A 17,099-nucleotide genomic window follows, 5' to 3' on the forward strand; every position below is an offset into this window, starting at 1 on the left:
TCCCACATTAAGAAAAGTGGGAAACAGTATTACAATGGAAAGAGTTTTGTTTCTGTTTGATAATACACTTGATGGTCTAAAAATGGAAAAATTAAATGAGAGGATAATTAACTTAGATGGAATTGACATAATGTCATTTATAAATATTATCTGTTTGATTATTTTTATTTTATCCATAAAATAGTTGTTTTATATGAGTGTCAAGTAGGTTGCTATGAGTGCCAAAATACAAGTCTTAGAAAAACTTATTAAAATAGATCATAGAGATATTCAGACCCAGACAGAGAAATTTAAAGGGGAATCAATTTCTGTATTGAATCATAAATTTAGAGAGAAACAGCTTTCAAACAGCCAACCTGAATTTATCAAGTAACCTTACAGGAACTGCCAAATGACAGATAACCTAAGACTGCATAAGAGCTAAGTGGACTCCTGTTCATATGTTATATTTGAAGAGATTCAAAGAATCAATGGTCTCATATGGCATGTACTCACCATTTGTGAAACAGATGTTAAACTCATAGTCAACTTGTAATACAATTATCCCTCAAGACTGGAGAGATTTGGTTACAGCAGTCTTAGAGGCTGGTCCACAATTACAATGGAGGACCTAGTGGAAGGATGAGGCTAAGGCTATTGAACAATGAATTAGGGCTAGAGGTATTGAAATTTCCCAAGATCAACTTCTTGCAGAGGGCGATTATGCTGATATACAAAGACAACGTTTATATGATGATCATACCCTAGTTTTATGCTGCATGGCAGCCTTGAATGCTTGGCAAAGAATTGAAGAAGTAGGAAAGAAAATTGAGTCATTTACTAAAGTTAAACAGGGCCCCAAATAAACCTTCACTGATTTCTTACAAAGTCTGACTTTAGTAGTAAATAGAATGATACCAAATTCAGAAGCTAGACAGATAATAATTGAATCTCTGGCTTTTTAAAATGCTAATGCACAATGCAAAAGGGTAATTAGGCCGTTAAAGGCAAGATCAGCATCCTTGGAGCAATGAATCCAAGCTACAATGAATATTCAATCTCATGACCATGATGATTCTTAGATAGGAGAGGTTATTTCCAGAGGTTTAAAAAAAATAGTAATTTCAGATGTTTCAATTGCAGTACACAAGGTCACATAAAAAGGGGATGTAAACAGGGCATTCCTAGAAACATTGCTTTTTTTCAAGGAATCCAAACAGAACACCCCTCCATTCTGGATTACGCTGAAGGTGTGGCAAAGATAAACATTGACTAATAAATGTAGATCAACAAGGGACAGACAAGGTAATCCCTTGCCTTTGTTGTTGAGAAATGCCCCAAGGGGCCTCTCACAGGCCCCCATGTCAAATTCCATTCAGTCCTTTCCTGTCATCATGGAAGAAACTCATTCTCAGAGCAATTAATTAATCCAATGCCTATTGTATAAAACCATACTGCTGTGGATGACAGAAGAGCTATAGAAGAGAGAACAAAAAATTTGGGAGAAACCATAAAGCAAATTTTTGGCAAACGTCTATAAATGAACAAAGACCAAAATTAAAAATATATATAAATTGTGATGTCAGTGAAGATCTTGTAGACACAGGTGCGGATGTAACAATAATTGCACCAGAATCTTGGCATCCAAATTGGCCTCTTCAGGAGGTAAGTGCTCAGCTTTTAGGGTTTGAAACATTATCTCAAGTGAAACACAACTTGAGATGGGTTGAATGTATAGGGCCAGAAGGACAGAGAGGAAAATTAAAGCCATATGTGGCTAACATTACAGTGAATTTATGGGAACATGATTTCTTAAACAATGGAATACTCAGATTAACATTTCTCTAATCTCAGAAACAAACCATAAACTAACATATGTTTCTGGGAAAAATATTAGAAGGTATCATCAAGAACAGTCACCAACCATTCATGTTGTATAAGAACAGGTCACAGTAGTTGCTGATCTTTCAAAGATCAACAGCCCTACCTTTAAAATCATTAACAGACAAGCCCATGTGGGTTCATCAATGTCCTTTAAGAACAGAGAAATTTCAGGCCTTAGAACAGCTGGTACAAGAACAATTAAATGCTCAGCGTATTGAAGAATCAACCAGACCTTGGAATTATCTTCTATGTGTTATTACAAAGAAATCTGGAAAATGGAGCATGGTAACAGATCTAAGATCTCTTAACAAAGTATTCCAGGAATGAAGTCTCTACAATATGGAATTCCTTTGTCTTCTCTGTTACCTAAAGGATGGCCTCTTATAGTTATCAATATAAAAGACTGTTTCTTCTCAATACCTTTACAAGAAAAAGACAGTGAAAAATTTGCTTTCCCAGTGCCTACTTATAATAATTTTCAGCCTATTAAGATATATCAATGCAGGATCCTCCCATATGGAATGTTAAATAGCCCAACCCTGTGCCAATATTTTGTTCAACTGCCATTGGAAGTAATACTTAAGCAGTTTCCTCAAGCTATAGTTTACCATTATATGAATGACATTTTACTAGCTGATTCAAATGCAGATACTTTAGAAAGAATGTTTGAAGAAGTAAAGAAAATGTTTGCCTTTTTGGGGATTACAAATTTCTCCTGAAAAAAATACAAAAGGTACAAATTAGGAGAGATCATTATGGACTCTTAATGACTTTCACAGACTTTTAGGATACATTTCCAATCTATGGACCACAATTGGGGTAAAAAAAATAATGAACTGAATAGTTTGTTCAAAACCTTAGATGGTGACAAGGACTTAAATAATCCAAAAGAATTATCAGCTGAAACTCAACAAGAATTGGTGTTGGTAGAAAGAAAATACAGGATACACATGTAGATCATGTGAAACCAAAGCTTGATTGCATTTTAGTTATTTTACACTCTAAGCATTCTCCTACAGGAATTATAATGCATAGGGAAGATATTATATTGGAATGGATATTTCTACCAAATAACCCAAGTAAAAAATTAAAAATTTATGTGGAAAAGATTTCTGACTTGATTTTAAAAGGAAAATTGGTGTCCAGTTATGCCAACACCATTTGTTGAAGATGCTTTCTTTTTTCCATTGTACAGTTTTGGCTTCTTTGTCAAAAATCAGATGTTCATAGGTGTGTGGATTAATGTCAGGGTCTTCAGTTTGATTCCATTGGTCAATATGTCTGTAGCAGGAGTTTTCTCTAGTCCTGCCTGGGCCTGCAACCTCTCAGACCCAAATAAACACACAGATGCTTATATTAATTAAAAGTGGCCTAATGTCTCAGGCTTCTTGCTAGCTAGATCTTACACATAAGTGAACCCATAATTCTTATTTATGCTTAGCCACATGGCTTGGTACCTTTTCCCAGTTCTGCCTTTACATTTTGCTTCCTCTGTGTCTGGCTGGTGACTCCTGACCCAGCCTTCCTGTTCCCAAAATTCTCTCTGCTTATCCTGCCTGTACTATACTTCCTTCCTGGACTACTGGCTAATCAGCATTTTATTTATTAACCAATCAGAGCAACACATTCACAGCATACAGAGCGATATCTACAGCACTTCCCCTTTTCTTTTTTTTTTCAAAAAGGAAGGTTTTAATTAAGAGTAAAATTACATACAACAAAACAATTATCAAGCAAGAATTACAGTTACAATATCTAGTCTATTTATAATATCTACTCTATTTGTATTTGGCAAAATTAAAGAAGATATCCTATCTATCCTATATTTGTGAGTCTAGGTTTTATATCTAACTTACCTTTTAGCATAACTAAGAAAATTATAACTACCTAGTCTTCAACCACATAAAAGACCTCAGAAGTATATAATATTACTTGAGAAACAGGAGAAAGACACAAGCAACTTTCAGGAGTCTTATGAGAGTAGACAGAGACAGCTGGCAGCCTGGAAAGTCATCCAAAGTTCCTCTGTAAAGTTGGGGCATCTGTCTTCAGCCCATAGGCTTAGAGTGTCTCAGTCACTTCTCTGTATCTTGTAGAATGTCTGGCAGTTTCCTCTGAGAAGCAGGAACCTCAAGGACCATTTTACCAAGCAAAGTTCAGTGGTTACCTTCCTATGGGTCCTGCATGTCCAGTTGACCAAGCGTCCAGGCAAGAATGTTTCTTGCCCAAATGGCTATTTTTGCCAAGAAGAAGATAAATTCCAGATAGAGTGTTTTCAATGCTCATCCTCCTCTCTGAAGTAAATTGGTGCTGCTAGGAGTAGACAAGTCTAACTGTCCAGAAAGTCTAAATTTTAAAAACCTTTTAAATGCCATATTCTGTAGGTCTTTGAAGTGTTTGATGATCACCTACCTAATTGAATTATATCCATGTATACCTAGAAAACTTAACATGACTATAAGTTTGACTATCATAGAAGACTAATTTTAATCTGTATAATTGTCCATTACAATCTAAATGACTTACATAAACATAATACCTCAAACGAGAGAAGAATATATATACAGTATAACAAAATTAAGTTTAAACTTGTATCAATAAACTAAAATCCATAGCAATGTAAAACATTTCTAAACAAGTTCTTTCTCTTTTAAAGTAGGTTCATTAATCTACCCTTTCATCCTATTATATATATATATATATATATATATATATATATATATATATATATATATATATAATCCCCTTTTCTTCTTTAGAAAGAGATTGCATTTATAATCAACCTGCTTTAAATAAAAATATTGGTTTTTCTCTGTCCCACACCAGAGGGCTCTTCTGATATGGTACAGAAGAATCTCTCAACCTTTTCTTTTAGCAATATGCTTGGGTTAGGAGAAGGAGTGAGCCAATTCCATCTCCTAAGCCAGCTTGGTATATTTGGGAATTTGGGCATAGCTTCTCATACTACTTCTTGCTGGATGAGGGTGTATTCTTTTTTTTTCTTTTTTTTTAAACAATTTATTTATTATGTATACAGAAGAGGGTATCAGATCTCATTACAGATGGTTGTGAGCCACCATGTGGGTGCTGGGAATTGAACTCAGGACCTCTGGACCTCTGGAAGAGCAGTCAGTGCTCTTAACCTCTGAGCCATCTCTCCAGCCCCGAGGGTGTATTCTTATGGGTGGATGGTGCTGTATTCTTATGGGGACATAAAGAAAAATTTAGGATTATGGAGTAGGCTGTATTATCTGAGCCAGTTGCCTGGAAACCTTTCTGGATGTTGGATCATCTGGGCCATGATGTCATCGGAGACCTTTCAAGGGGTCTTGGCTGGTCAAATTTGGTGTATCTTAATCTGGAACAAATCTATAGCCTCTTGCTTTCTGCAGAAACAAATGAAGAACCTTCTTTCCAAAGCAACATATCCTTAGATCCAAATTTTGAAGCCAAGGTACTTTTAAAATATACATATTGGTTGAACTGAGCAGCCTTTACAATCAAATGTCTTTCTGCAGTTAAAAATCCCAAAGAGAACACCCATCTTTACATGGCTTATTTTTTTTATATTACTTTTACTTTCTCTTTAAAGACTTTATTTTTTAAAAACTATCTATTTCTTTATATAACTGCATATATTACCTTTTTTTCTCTCTTTTAATCCTACATACATTTTTACACACATTACAAACCATTTAGAAGTGTATCCCTTCTGAATCTGTCTTATTCTGTACCTGTTGCTTTAAACTACAGCATTTTCTATCCACCTCAGCTTCCCAACATGGCAGTGGTATGTCTACTGCCAGCTCTGGGTCTGGTAGCCATGTGTACCATCAAATCTCAGAAGCAGTAGATCTATACTTCTGTCAAAGCAGTGTGTAGCCCAGAAACTTTTTTTTTAGTAGCAAAAGCTATATCCACCATGCATCATGTTGAGCAGCTTGTAGAAACCTCTGTGTAACTTGGAGGGACTGTGCCATGGTGTAGCTTTAGCCTTCATAACACAAACCTGCCATGTTGCAGTGTCTTGCCACCAGCATGAGACATGGAGCAGGAACTTAGGTGGAAACACGAGCCCTTGGATGCCATTTGTTGCTGGAGTTTTCTCCAGTCCCACCCAGGCCTGCAACCACTCAGAACCAAATAAACACACAGACGCTTATATTAATTTAAACTGTTTGGCCTAATGGCTCAGGCTTCTTTCTAGCTAGATCTTATACTTAAATTAACCCATAATTCTTATTTATGCTTAGCCTCATGGCTTGGTACCTTTTCCCTGTTCTGCCTTCACATCTTGCTTCATCTGTGTCTGGCTGGCTACTCCTGACCCTGCCTTTCTGTTCCCAGAATTCTCCTCTCTGCTTATCCCATGTATACTATGCTTCCTGCCTGGGCTACTGGCCATTCAGTGTTTTATTTATTTACCAAATCAGAGCAACGCATTCACAGCATACAGAGTGATATTCACAGCATATGTTAGTTTTTATGTCAATCCCAAGCTGTTTTTTATTACTATAGCTCTATAGTAGAGCTTGAAGTCAGGGATGGTGATGCCTCCGGAGATGGCTTTGATGTAGGATTCTTTTAGCTATCCTTGGTCCTGGGTTTTTTTTTTTTCACTTGTTTTTCCAAATGAAATTTAGCATTGTTCTTTCCAGGTCTGCAAAGAATTGTGTTGGGATTTTGATGGGGATTGTATTGAATCTATAGATTGCTTTTGGTAAGATTGCCATTTTTACTATGCTAATCCTTCCTATCCATGAGCATGGGAGATCTTTCCATTTTCCAACATCTTCAATTTCTTTCTTCAGAGATTTAAAGTTCTCATCATACAGATCTTTCACTTGCTTAGTTAGAGATACCATGATAGAGAGAGATATCATGGGAACAGAGAGAAACCCAGTGCTAGGGAAGTTGCCAGGAATTCCCATGGATGACCCCAGCCTGGGCTACTAGCAATAGTGGAAAAGGTGCCTGAACTGGACTGGCTTGCACCAGAGATCAGACCTGTGAATACCCTAACTGTCATCACAGAACTTTTCTCCAAAGACTGATGGAAGCAGATGCAGAGATCCATAACCAGTCACTAGACAGAGCTCCAGGAGTCAAATCAAAGAGAGAACAGAGGGATTCTATGAACAAGTGCATCAGGATCATGATGAGGAAACATGCAGGGATAACCAAACTAAACTAGAGGGAACCCATGAAAGTTGGATCAATGGCTGTGGAGCCTACATGGGACTGGACAAGGCCCTTTGCATGGCAAGACAGTTATGTAGTTTGATCTGCTTGGGAGGCCCCCTGGCAGTAGGATCAGAATCCATCTGGTCCATGAGTGAGCTTTGTGGAACCCACTACCTATGATGGGACACCTCTTGCAGCCTGGAGGCAGAGGGAAGGTCTTGGATTTGTCTCTACTTAATGTACCTCCCCATGGGAGCCCTTGCCTCCTTGTGGATGGGAATGAGGGGGTGTATTTGGAGGGGGAACCTGGGGGGGCAGGAGGAGGGAAGAGGCAGAATCTTTGATTGATGTGTAAAATGAATGAAAAAATGTTCTTAAAAATAAATAAATAAATAAATAATAAATAAATAAATAAATAAATAAATAAATAAATAAATAAATAAATAAATAATAGAAGGAAATTGAGACTTTTTTAATTAGCAGGAACAGACCAAGCCGAAATTGTAGTACCTTTAACTAATGATAAAATTGACAAATTATGGGCAAAAAGTGAACCTTGGCAAAGAGCTTGCATTAATTTTTTGGGAGAGATTAACAACAAATATCCCAAAAGCAATAAAATTCAACTTAAAATGAGAGCTGATTAGATCCAGAGTTGCGTTGTATGTCAAACACCAGTATCTGGAGCACCTACATTTCATACTTATGCAAAAACATAAGGAAAGGCTGGTTACATTTCAGAACATTTAAGTAAAGTGGAGCAAAGTCCTTATAATTCTGTCCAAAAGTCAGAATTATATGCCATTCTGATGGTATTAATGAATTTTAAGGAATCTTTCAACATAGTTACTGACTCCGAGGATGCAGAAAGAGTTGTTTTGCACATTGAAACTGCTGAATTTATCCCTGATGAGTCACAATTAACTTTATTTATTCAGTTACAAGAAATAACCAGGAATAGAAGTCATCCCTTATATATAACACACATCTGATCCCATACAGGTGTGCCAGGCCCTCTAGCACAAGGTGATGATGAAATTGGTCAGCTACTGATGGGAAATGTGCCAGTATCCTCAGAATTTCATAAAAAAAATCATGTCAGTAGTAAGGGTTTGAAAAAGAATTTTTCTATAACCTGGAAACAAGCCAAGAAAATTATAAGGAAATGTTCTACTTGTTCTTTATACAACAAAACTCTCCTACTTGTAGGAAGTAACCCAAAGGGTACTCAAAGGAATGAAATCTGGCATAGGAATATTTTTCATTATGCTGAATTTGGAAAATTAAAATATGTACACCACACCATTGATACCCATTCAGAATTTCAATGGGCAACTGGTTTGAGTCCTGGAAAGTCTAATTGTAATCATTCATTTGCTAGAAGTTATGGCTATTATGGGTATACCTATGCAAATTAAGACTGACAATGCTCCTGCATATGGTAAAATGAAACAGATTTTTGCTTATTACAATAAAAAGCACATTACAAGCATACTACACATTCCTACAGGCCAAGCAGTCATAAAAATATCAAAACTCGAAAGGATATGCAAAATAACCAGAAAGAGGTAACAAAGACCCCCAGAAACACCATGTAATGCTTTATCAACTTTGAATTTTCTAAATGCTAATGAGAAAGGAACAACAGCTGTGGAGAGACATTGGATAATAGAAAAAGCTACAAGAGTAAATCAGCCTATATACTTTAATGATGTGCTGACCTCAGAATGGAAACTAGGATATATGTTACATTGGGGATGAGGTTTTGCTTTTGCTTCCACAAAAGAAGAAAAGCTATGGACACCATCAAAATTGATAAAGGTTTGATTTGAACAAGAGAGACCTCTTAATTAGAAAAGGTGATAGTTCATCAACCAGCATGACCATTCAATCTAAACTAACTTATATGACTAACAAATGCTTTTCATTTGATCAGATATTACTTGCCAAAAAGGAAGCACCACCAAAGTTAGTGTTGGGGAAGGGTTTTGTTTATTTCTTTCAGGAGAATGAAAGCTAAGGAGTATTGTAGATAAATTTCTAAACAGTCTTAGTAAATAAGAAACACAGAGCCAAATACAGAGGAAATAGCCAAAGAGATCAGAGCAATAGCCATGACTAGCTTTAGCTTACCACCAGCAGTAGTTTCCTCAGAGAGAGTTTCTTCCTGTGTGACTTTTGTTTTTATTGCTTTCCTGTTCTGCCTTCTCACTGGTTCTAAACCCAGCCACATGCCTTCCACCTTACTGCCTGTCTATATAGACCTCCAGGTCTCTACGGTTGGTACTGGCATTAAAGGCTTGTGTCACCATGCCTGGCTGTGTCCTTGACCACACAGAGACTTTGTCTGTCATGTGATCAGATTAAGGGCATTGTCTACCACCACCTAACTCTGCTTATGGCTCATTATGTGAACTAGCTATGTGTCTTCTGATCTCCAGGCAAACTTTGTTTATTAACATATGAATAAAATCACATTTCAGCACAATTGAAATATCACATTTCCCCCTTTTAGTCTAATAAAAAGAAAAGAGAAAAAAGTTATAATATAAGAAAACTATATACAATAAACACAATAATCATATATAATATATACAAGCAATATTTATTGTCTAATTCATTTGCATTTGACAAACTCAGAGAAAATATTTCATTATCTATCCTATTTTGGTAAGTCCAAAATGTACCTGATTCACTTTTTATTCTAATTTATATTACTAACAGAGAACTATTTTATAATGTCTTTCAAATTTATACACTTACATCTCTTTAGTGAGTTTCTTTTCTGAAATTCTTAACAAGGAAAACTATAACTCTAACTATCTAATCTTAAACTAAGTAAACTATAACTATCCAATTTTCAACTAACTAAAACTATAACCATAACTATCTAATCTTCAACTCCCTCAGAGACCCAAGAAATAATATTACTTAATAAAATAGGAAGAGCACATAATTGGATTCCAAAAAAAAAAAAATGTGAGTTGACAGAAATAGCCAGCTGCCTGGACAGTCACCCGAGGTTTCTCCGCAATGTTGAGGCATCATCTTCAGTCTATAGGCTTAGCATATCTGATAGATTTATTTGTGAAGTAGGGTGTACACAACACCTACAGTTTGACCTAACAGTCAGTGAGAGTAGTCCATGTACCAGAAATACCTGAATTCCACCAGTGTCCTGTCATGATTCAGGATTTTAAGTTCTGGAAATTGTTGGTGTTTTTGGAATTCAGCAGTCCATTTTTCTTGGCTTGTGGGTGGCTTCATCTTGGCATCCTATTCTTTTCCATATCCCATTTTTCTCAGCTTCTGGGTAGTTTCATTTCCTTTATTAAATGCCAGTACACCATTGAGAGGTTAGACTGTCAGCCTAGTTATTTTTTCAGGAATAAATGTTTCAGCTACTGTTCCACTGCACATCAGAAGCTATTGGTCCACTGCCTGTTCAGCTGCCTTAGAAGAAAGGGGCACTGTACCTTTTCCAGATTGCAAAGGCCACTTCAGTAATGGTGCCATATTGTTCCGGCCTCAGAGGATGCCTGTTGCTAAAGCCACAACCACACTTTTCTTGGCAAGAATCAGTAGTCCTTTGTTCTGTGTCCTGTCTTTCCATTTTGTCCTGTTTGTCAGCAGTTGATTCGAGGACACTTTGTTGTCCAGTGACTAACTTTTGCCATAAAGAAAGTTAACACCATATTCAGTTTCTTCAATGCCTTATCTTCTTTGAAGTAGAGTGGTGCTGCCAGGAACTGACATGTCTCATAGTCATAAAAAAGAAAAAAAATATAAGTTATTAAAACATTTTAAATGCCATATTCTGTAGATCTCTGAAATGTTTGAAGATGACCTGTCTATCTAAAATATATCTGCTCAACCTTGAAAATATACCTAATATGACTTCAAGTCAATTGTAATGTCTAACTACTAATTTTCTTTTCTTTATATCCTAATAGTTGGTAATAATAACATTCAAGGACTAACAAAATTGCATTACATTGTTAAATGAACTGTATAAATACAATATCTTGAACAAGATTAGAAATATATGTACAGCATTTTCTAACAATATCAATCTCAATATATATAATTTGTATACAATATACAAAAATCCATTTCAATGTATTTAAAACTAGTAATTGTCTTTTAAAAGAAGATTCAATAATCTATCTTTTTATCTATATCATATCTATATCTTCTCTTTACTTTTCTGAGTAGATCTAATAATCTACCCTCTATTCTATCATTTCTATATATTTCTTTTTTTTTTCAAACAAAAACCTTAAATCTAATCTCCTTCACTTAGTCTGAAGAACACTGGACAACTAATACATCTGAAGGAAAAGAACAAATCTTCCAGAAAAAATGTCCCAAGTAAAAGGGTAAATTTATCTATTGGTATATCACATATCTAACAGGATAAAATTTCATACATCTTTCTAAATGTTTGTTTCTGCTGTTCTGTACAAATGCATAATGCAAATGTTCTTTATGTAGTACCAGTTCAATGAAAAATTAAAGCTGGATTTGGAGTTGGAGTGTGCCTCTCCCATTCTCTAAACCCAAGTATGCTCATTAAAAATTGCAAAATCTCTGTCTCATGTTAGAAGAGCCACATGATATGGGACAGAAGAAAATCCAAAATTAAGGGAATACTTTATTGCTACTAATCTCATGATCCTTTGGTTTTATTTTGACTCTTTAATACTTTTCTTAAGGTATGAATCTTATATCAAAATTTATTATATATATACATATCTATATGTCTATCTATCTATCTATCTATCTATCTATCTATCTATCTATCTATCTATAACTTTTTTCATGATATTAATGGTCACATAGAATACTAACTAATTCTAGAAAAAAAGGCTTCATCTTGCTTCCTGTACATGATTTTGGGTTTGAGTTTCTACTTTCGGCAGTGAACCATGACCATGCCTAACAGTGACCTTTGAATTCTCCAAAAGGATGATGGGGCTGCATAAAGATGACTCCATTTTGATTATGATAATGCCATTGAGCTGACAAACACCAGCTAAAGATCGGCTTTGGCCTACAAACTGCTCAGGACAATTTTGATATGGATAGCTGAGATGATCCAGCCTCACAGACTACTCTAGCCAGGACTTGAGACAAGCCCTGCATGCTCCCATTATTCAGAGACTGGACAACAAATGATATAGCTATCTCTTCCAGGACTTAAAAATTATCCCCAAATTTTTCTTTTCAGGATCACCTAAAGATTTTATCATCCCAAGACAGCAGGAAGTAGTTTTAAGAACAGAATGTCCACATTTCCAAGAGATGGGGTGGGTAGATTTTGGTCATTCAGTGGGTTATGGATACTACCTTTTGTGTATAGTTTTTTTATATTAGTTATAACCTTTTTTATTATTTTAGGCAAAAAGGGGAGATATGGTGATATATTGCTTGTAATCTGAGAAATAAACCTTGCCTGAAGATCACTTAAGGATGCTTGCTGCTCTTCCAAAGGACTCAGGTATGGTTACTAACACCCACATCAGGCAGCTCACAACTGCCTGTGACTCCAGTTCCAAGTAACCAATGTCCTTCTATAGTCTACCAGACTGCATGCATACATGTGGTACACATAAACACAGAGGCCCACAACACATACACATAAACAGTAAGTAACTGAATCTCTTTTTAAGAAGATTGGGAGCTGTGTGGTGGTGATGCATGCCTTTAAGCCCAGCACTTGGAAGGCAGAGGCAGGTGATTCTATGTGAGATAGAGGTCAGTTTGGTATACAGAGCAACTTCCAGGACAGCCAGGGCTACAGAGAGAAACCTAGTCTCCAAACAAACAAACAAACAAACAAACATTAAAAATAACCCACAAAAACAAAAAACAAACAAATAAAAAGGGGGACAGTGAGTGGGAAAAGAAGGAAGAAAGGGAAGAGGAGACAGGAATTTAGGTCTTTTCAGGCTCTTGCAGGCTGAGAAGTTGGTGAGTTAAGAGGTGGCTAGTTTTGCTTCTCTGATCTTCAGGCAAGCTTTTATTTCTTAGATTACAAGCAATGTAGCACCACAGGTGTGATAAGATGAAAGTGTTTGAGAACCTGTACACATTGTTGTAGTTGTTTTAAAGTCGTCCTGAGCAGCTGTTTTTTCCTTCTCCTTTAGCATCCATTTACTAATTTTCTTCTATGACTTCAAGTTTTCCTTTGATCTTTAGGAATCCTATTCTTTCTACTGTAAGTGCAAATACTTCAAGGGGAAGCTTGAAATCTGTTCATCTGCAGACTCATGGTGAAGTGTGATATGGGTCTACTTGGCCAACATGTTCTAAATTTTTCTTGGTTCATGGATGATTATGTGACACATATCAAGTAACATGGGGATCTCCTCATCATATATTTAAAGCAACTTCGAAACAAAAAACACTTACGTGGCTCGTGATGTCATCTCTATGTGTGTTTGAGCATGAAGCAAATCAACTAAAGTCAAACCCAAGACACTAGATGATTTTGTAAGCTCGAGGCCACATGGCATTATTCAAGCTCTTAGATCCAGCCATACCTGAATAAATTTCTTTGCTGGGAAAGCCAAAAATTACATGTTTGGCTCAATAATTATAAGTTAAATTTACCAGCAAAAAATTCTGTGAAAGGACTTGTAAAATTACTGTTGTACTATATCAATCACTCATTGTCCCTAAAATTCCTATTTTATTCTTTATTGAAACATACTGTCCCTTTAAGACTATTTTGCTTAGTCTTCTTCAAAAATACTTAGGCTGGGGGTTAATTAATGGATCAAATATCTACAAGTGAAATGTAAACACTTCCTATGAGAACCCCTGAAAAACAGTTGGAAAGCTGTTGAGAGAGAGCTGGTATCTAACATGTGCCTAAGTACTCTCATAGTTTGGCTATAGATGTAACATAACATTCTTGCAATCAATGTCACATTTGTTGGAATATTAGACTCATACAAAACATGGGATATGGTCTGCAAGATACAGAATTGGAAAGTCATTGTGAATAGGGAGGACACTATTGATGGGGAATTACATGCAGAAACATGGCAGGTGATTCATAGAGTGTAGTTGGCCATGATCTAAACAAAGTGTTTATATTTTTTTGCAAGAAAGAAGGTAGAATTAGGAATATGAGACTTCTTTGGTTCCTTCTTGAGGAGATATATCATACATTTTATCCTGGAATGCAAGATTTATGTTAAATTTTCTCTTTAAACTTGTCTTCAGCTAGGAATCCTGGGTCTCCTTCCTAAATTTGTGTTACTTTCTCCAAGGTATCTTATCAAACTTATCAAAACCATTCTTTTTTTCTTTTTCTTTTTCTTTCTCTCTCTCTCTCTCTTTTTGTTTTGGTTTTTTGAGACAGGGTTTCTCTGTGTAGCTTTGCACCTTTTCTGGAACTCACTCTGTAGCCCAGGCTGGCCTCGAACTCACAGAGATCCACCTGCCTCTGCCTCCTGTATGCTGGGATTAAAGGCATGTGCCACTGCCACACAGCTCAAAACCATTGTTAGCATGTGGACTTTTCTCCTCCTATAATCCCAAACCACTCCTGTCTACCTGATGCTGAAGATAAAATATTTTCCATGGTAATTTATCTTTGAAAAATTCATTCATCTCTTTCTTAAACAATCCATAAGCTCATCAAAAAGTAGAGGAGAGAACATAACGGCTCTCACTTTTCACCCCTCAAAGGTCCAAATATTCTATAGCCTGTTGTTTCCAATGGTCATATGTTAAGAGGTTTGTAGACAGGATCAGGGAACATCCGTTTTCTTTGTCTTATGCCCATAGGGACTTCTGAGATTAAGTCATATCCCTGCATATCTTATTTCCTTAGAAGGCGTGTAGAAGGATTAACTTTTATTATGGGGAAAGGTACCCCTCTTTTTCCCACTTCATCATATGTTGGGCAGGCCTCAAAGGGTTGCTTTTCCATTCAGCAGCACCTGCTTCAGAGCTCTCAGAGATATGTAGCTTCCTAGACAAAGATGCATGAAAAGCTTATGATACCTGCTTGTGAACATTTTAAGCTTAGAGTTCTCTAGGGTTGCTTATTTTACACACACCCCTACCAACTTGCAAACAATCAAGGTGCAACTTTCTCTGAACAGCTTTGATGCTGGCTTAGTTCCATGACCTGCTAACACTACCCAGAGCATCTTCACCATGGGGAAGTGGAATCTTAGCCTATGATTCACTATGCATGGAAAGGGCAGTTAGCAAGAGGAAGTGTTGCTTCTGAGTACTATTGAGTTCTCCTTATAAAGAGCAGGGACTATGATTTTATGACTTCTGGAATTTAAAGACACAGAAACTGTGTTTTTATCTGTGTGAAGACACTATCTCATTGAATTGGGAATATAAATGACATTTATCTGCTTAATCCTATGAATTACCAAAAGGGAGGCAACTCATTCTTCTATGAGTAAGAATAATGCAGAAGATTATTTGCTAGGTTATGTGTATTGCATAACATGTCCTGCAGGAAGCTAATAGGTAGACAAACAGAAAGGGCTTCTGTGATCATCTAGGGAATTTCTGAGTTTTTCTTCCATAGCTTTTTCAGAACCTATAATCTGCTTATGTTCCTGCTCAGTCTCCAAAAGATACTTACAGAATTCATCAAAATCATTGATTACACAAAATATTTTTATAAAGAAATATCAATTTATAACATAGAATTGAAATTTTATATGATGTACTACTGTAGTCTCTATTCTAAGAAGGGCAAGGAAATTACAGTCTCATGACTTACATGTACTCTTTAGTATTCTTAGGTCATCTCTTCACTATGAGCTAAATACAAACTGACTCTCTGTCTCTGTCTCTCTCTTCTCTCTCTCTTGAGAAGAGAGAGAGAAAAAGATGCACTACAAACACACCATGTAAAATAGTGTATTGGGACTCACTTTTCCTATCTTAAATTTTCCATGAATTTTGCCCTGTAGTCCTTTTGTTGGTTCCATTGTCTTTGAGTGCAATCTTTAGCAAGGATTTATGGACTATAAGTGCTGATGTTCTAGGTCCCAATACATCATGATAGCTATACCTTTATGACCTTGGCATGAAAGAAAAGAACGATTCAATAATACAATAATTTAGTGCATCTAAGAATGTACCTAAAGGACTTTATACACTAGCCTAGCTGTTGAAGAGGTAAGTATAAACCCATATATTCCTGTCCTCTGAGAACTTCAGATCTAGAAATAAGAAGCAGATAAACAGATCATGACCTGGCCTAACTAATGGAATCATGAACAGAAACTTTTCAGTATCTAATAACATAGGCATATAATAAATGGATTTAAAATACACTAGGATTCAAATTTACTTATCAATTGTACTTGATATTATTGCATATCTTATATGATGGCAGTTTATAATGATGCTTGTAATTAAAAAGAAATTAATTCATGACTATATTGGTACTATCTCTTGATATTATAATTTATGCTTTCAGATTTGTTTTCAGGACCATTCTAACCAGTTAATTATTCCTAATTTTAGGTTTCATAGTATGAGTGTAGTGTGGATAGCCATTCCAGCTTTGATCTGGAAGTTCCAACCTCCATTGAGGCTTTGGTAACTGTCACACCTACAAGGCAGGGCCAAGAGAGGACCCTGAAGACCCGAGATTCGGATGCACTGGCTCTCCTGGTTCCTAGACCCTGGACGCTGGAGGTAGACCGAGCAGAGTTCTCCAGAGAACACCTCCGGACTGCGCTACATCTTCCCCATACCCTGCAACCTACCTATCCCTTCATTTGTAAGTTACACACCTAAATAAACCTCCCTTTTAACTACATGGAGTGGCCTTAATAGTTTCACCAATAGTATGAGCAAAGCCACACCTGAGTAAGCCTTTGAGAGGCAGGCAAAGCCCTGAGACAATCTGTTCTGAGGATCTCATACTCTTTTTGAGCATAGTTCTGATTGTTGCCTTTATGGTCACCACATTCCTCATAATCTATGAGTTGTATAAAATTTCTCAGGGGGTTTCTAGCCTGCGGTAATATTTTATTTGTGCAACCCAATAAAGCATA

The 17,099-nt window shown here is 36.4% G+C and overlaps 1 long non-coding RNA gene across 1 annotated transcript in view; it reads left to right on the forward strand.

Annotated features, from left to right (window-relative positions):
* Window positions 1-16,861, forward strand: part of LOC131906040 (uncharacterized) — a 71,267-nt gene extending 54,406 nt beyond the window's left edge. The window contains exons 3-5 of the long non-coding RNA XR_009378110.1: window positions 12,278-12,356; window positions 12,448-12,547; window positions 16,564-16,861. This is a non-coding gene — a long non-coding RNA (uncharacterized LOC131906040). The remainder of the gene's footprint in view (window positions 1-12,277; window positions 12,357-12,447; window positions 12,548-16,563) is intronic.
* Window positions 16,862-17,099: the final 238 nt, after the last annotated feature.

This window comes from Peromyscus eremicus, chromosome 3, assembly GCF_949786415.1.
Source record: "Peromyscus eremicus chromosome 3, PerEre_H2_v1, whole genome shotgun sequence".
Classification (NCBI taxonomy): Eukaryota; Metazoa; Chordata; class Mammalia; order Rodentia; family Cricetidae; genus Peromyscus; species Peromyscus eremicus.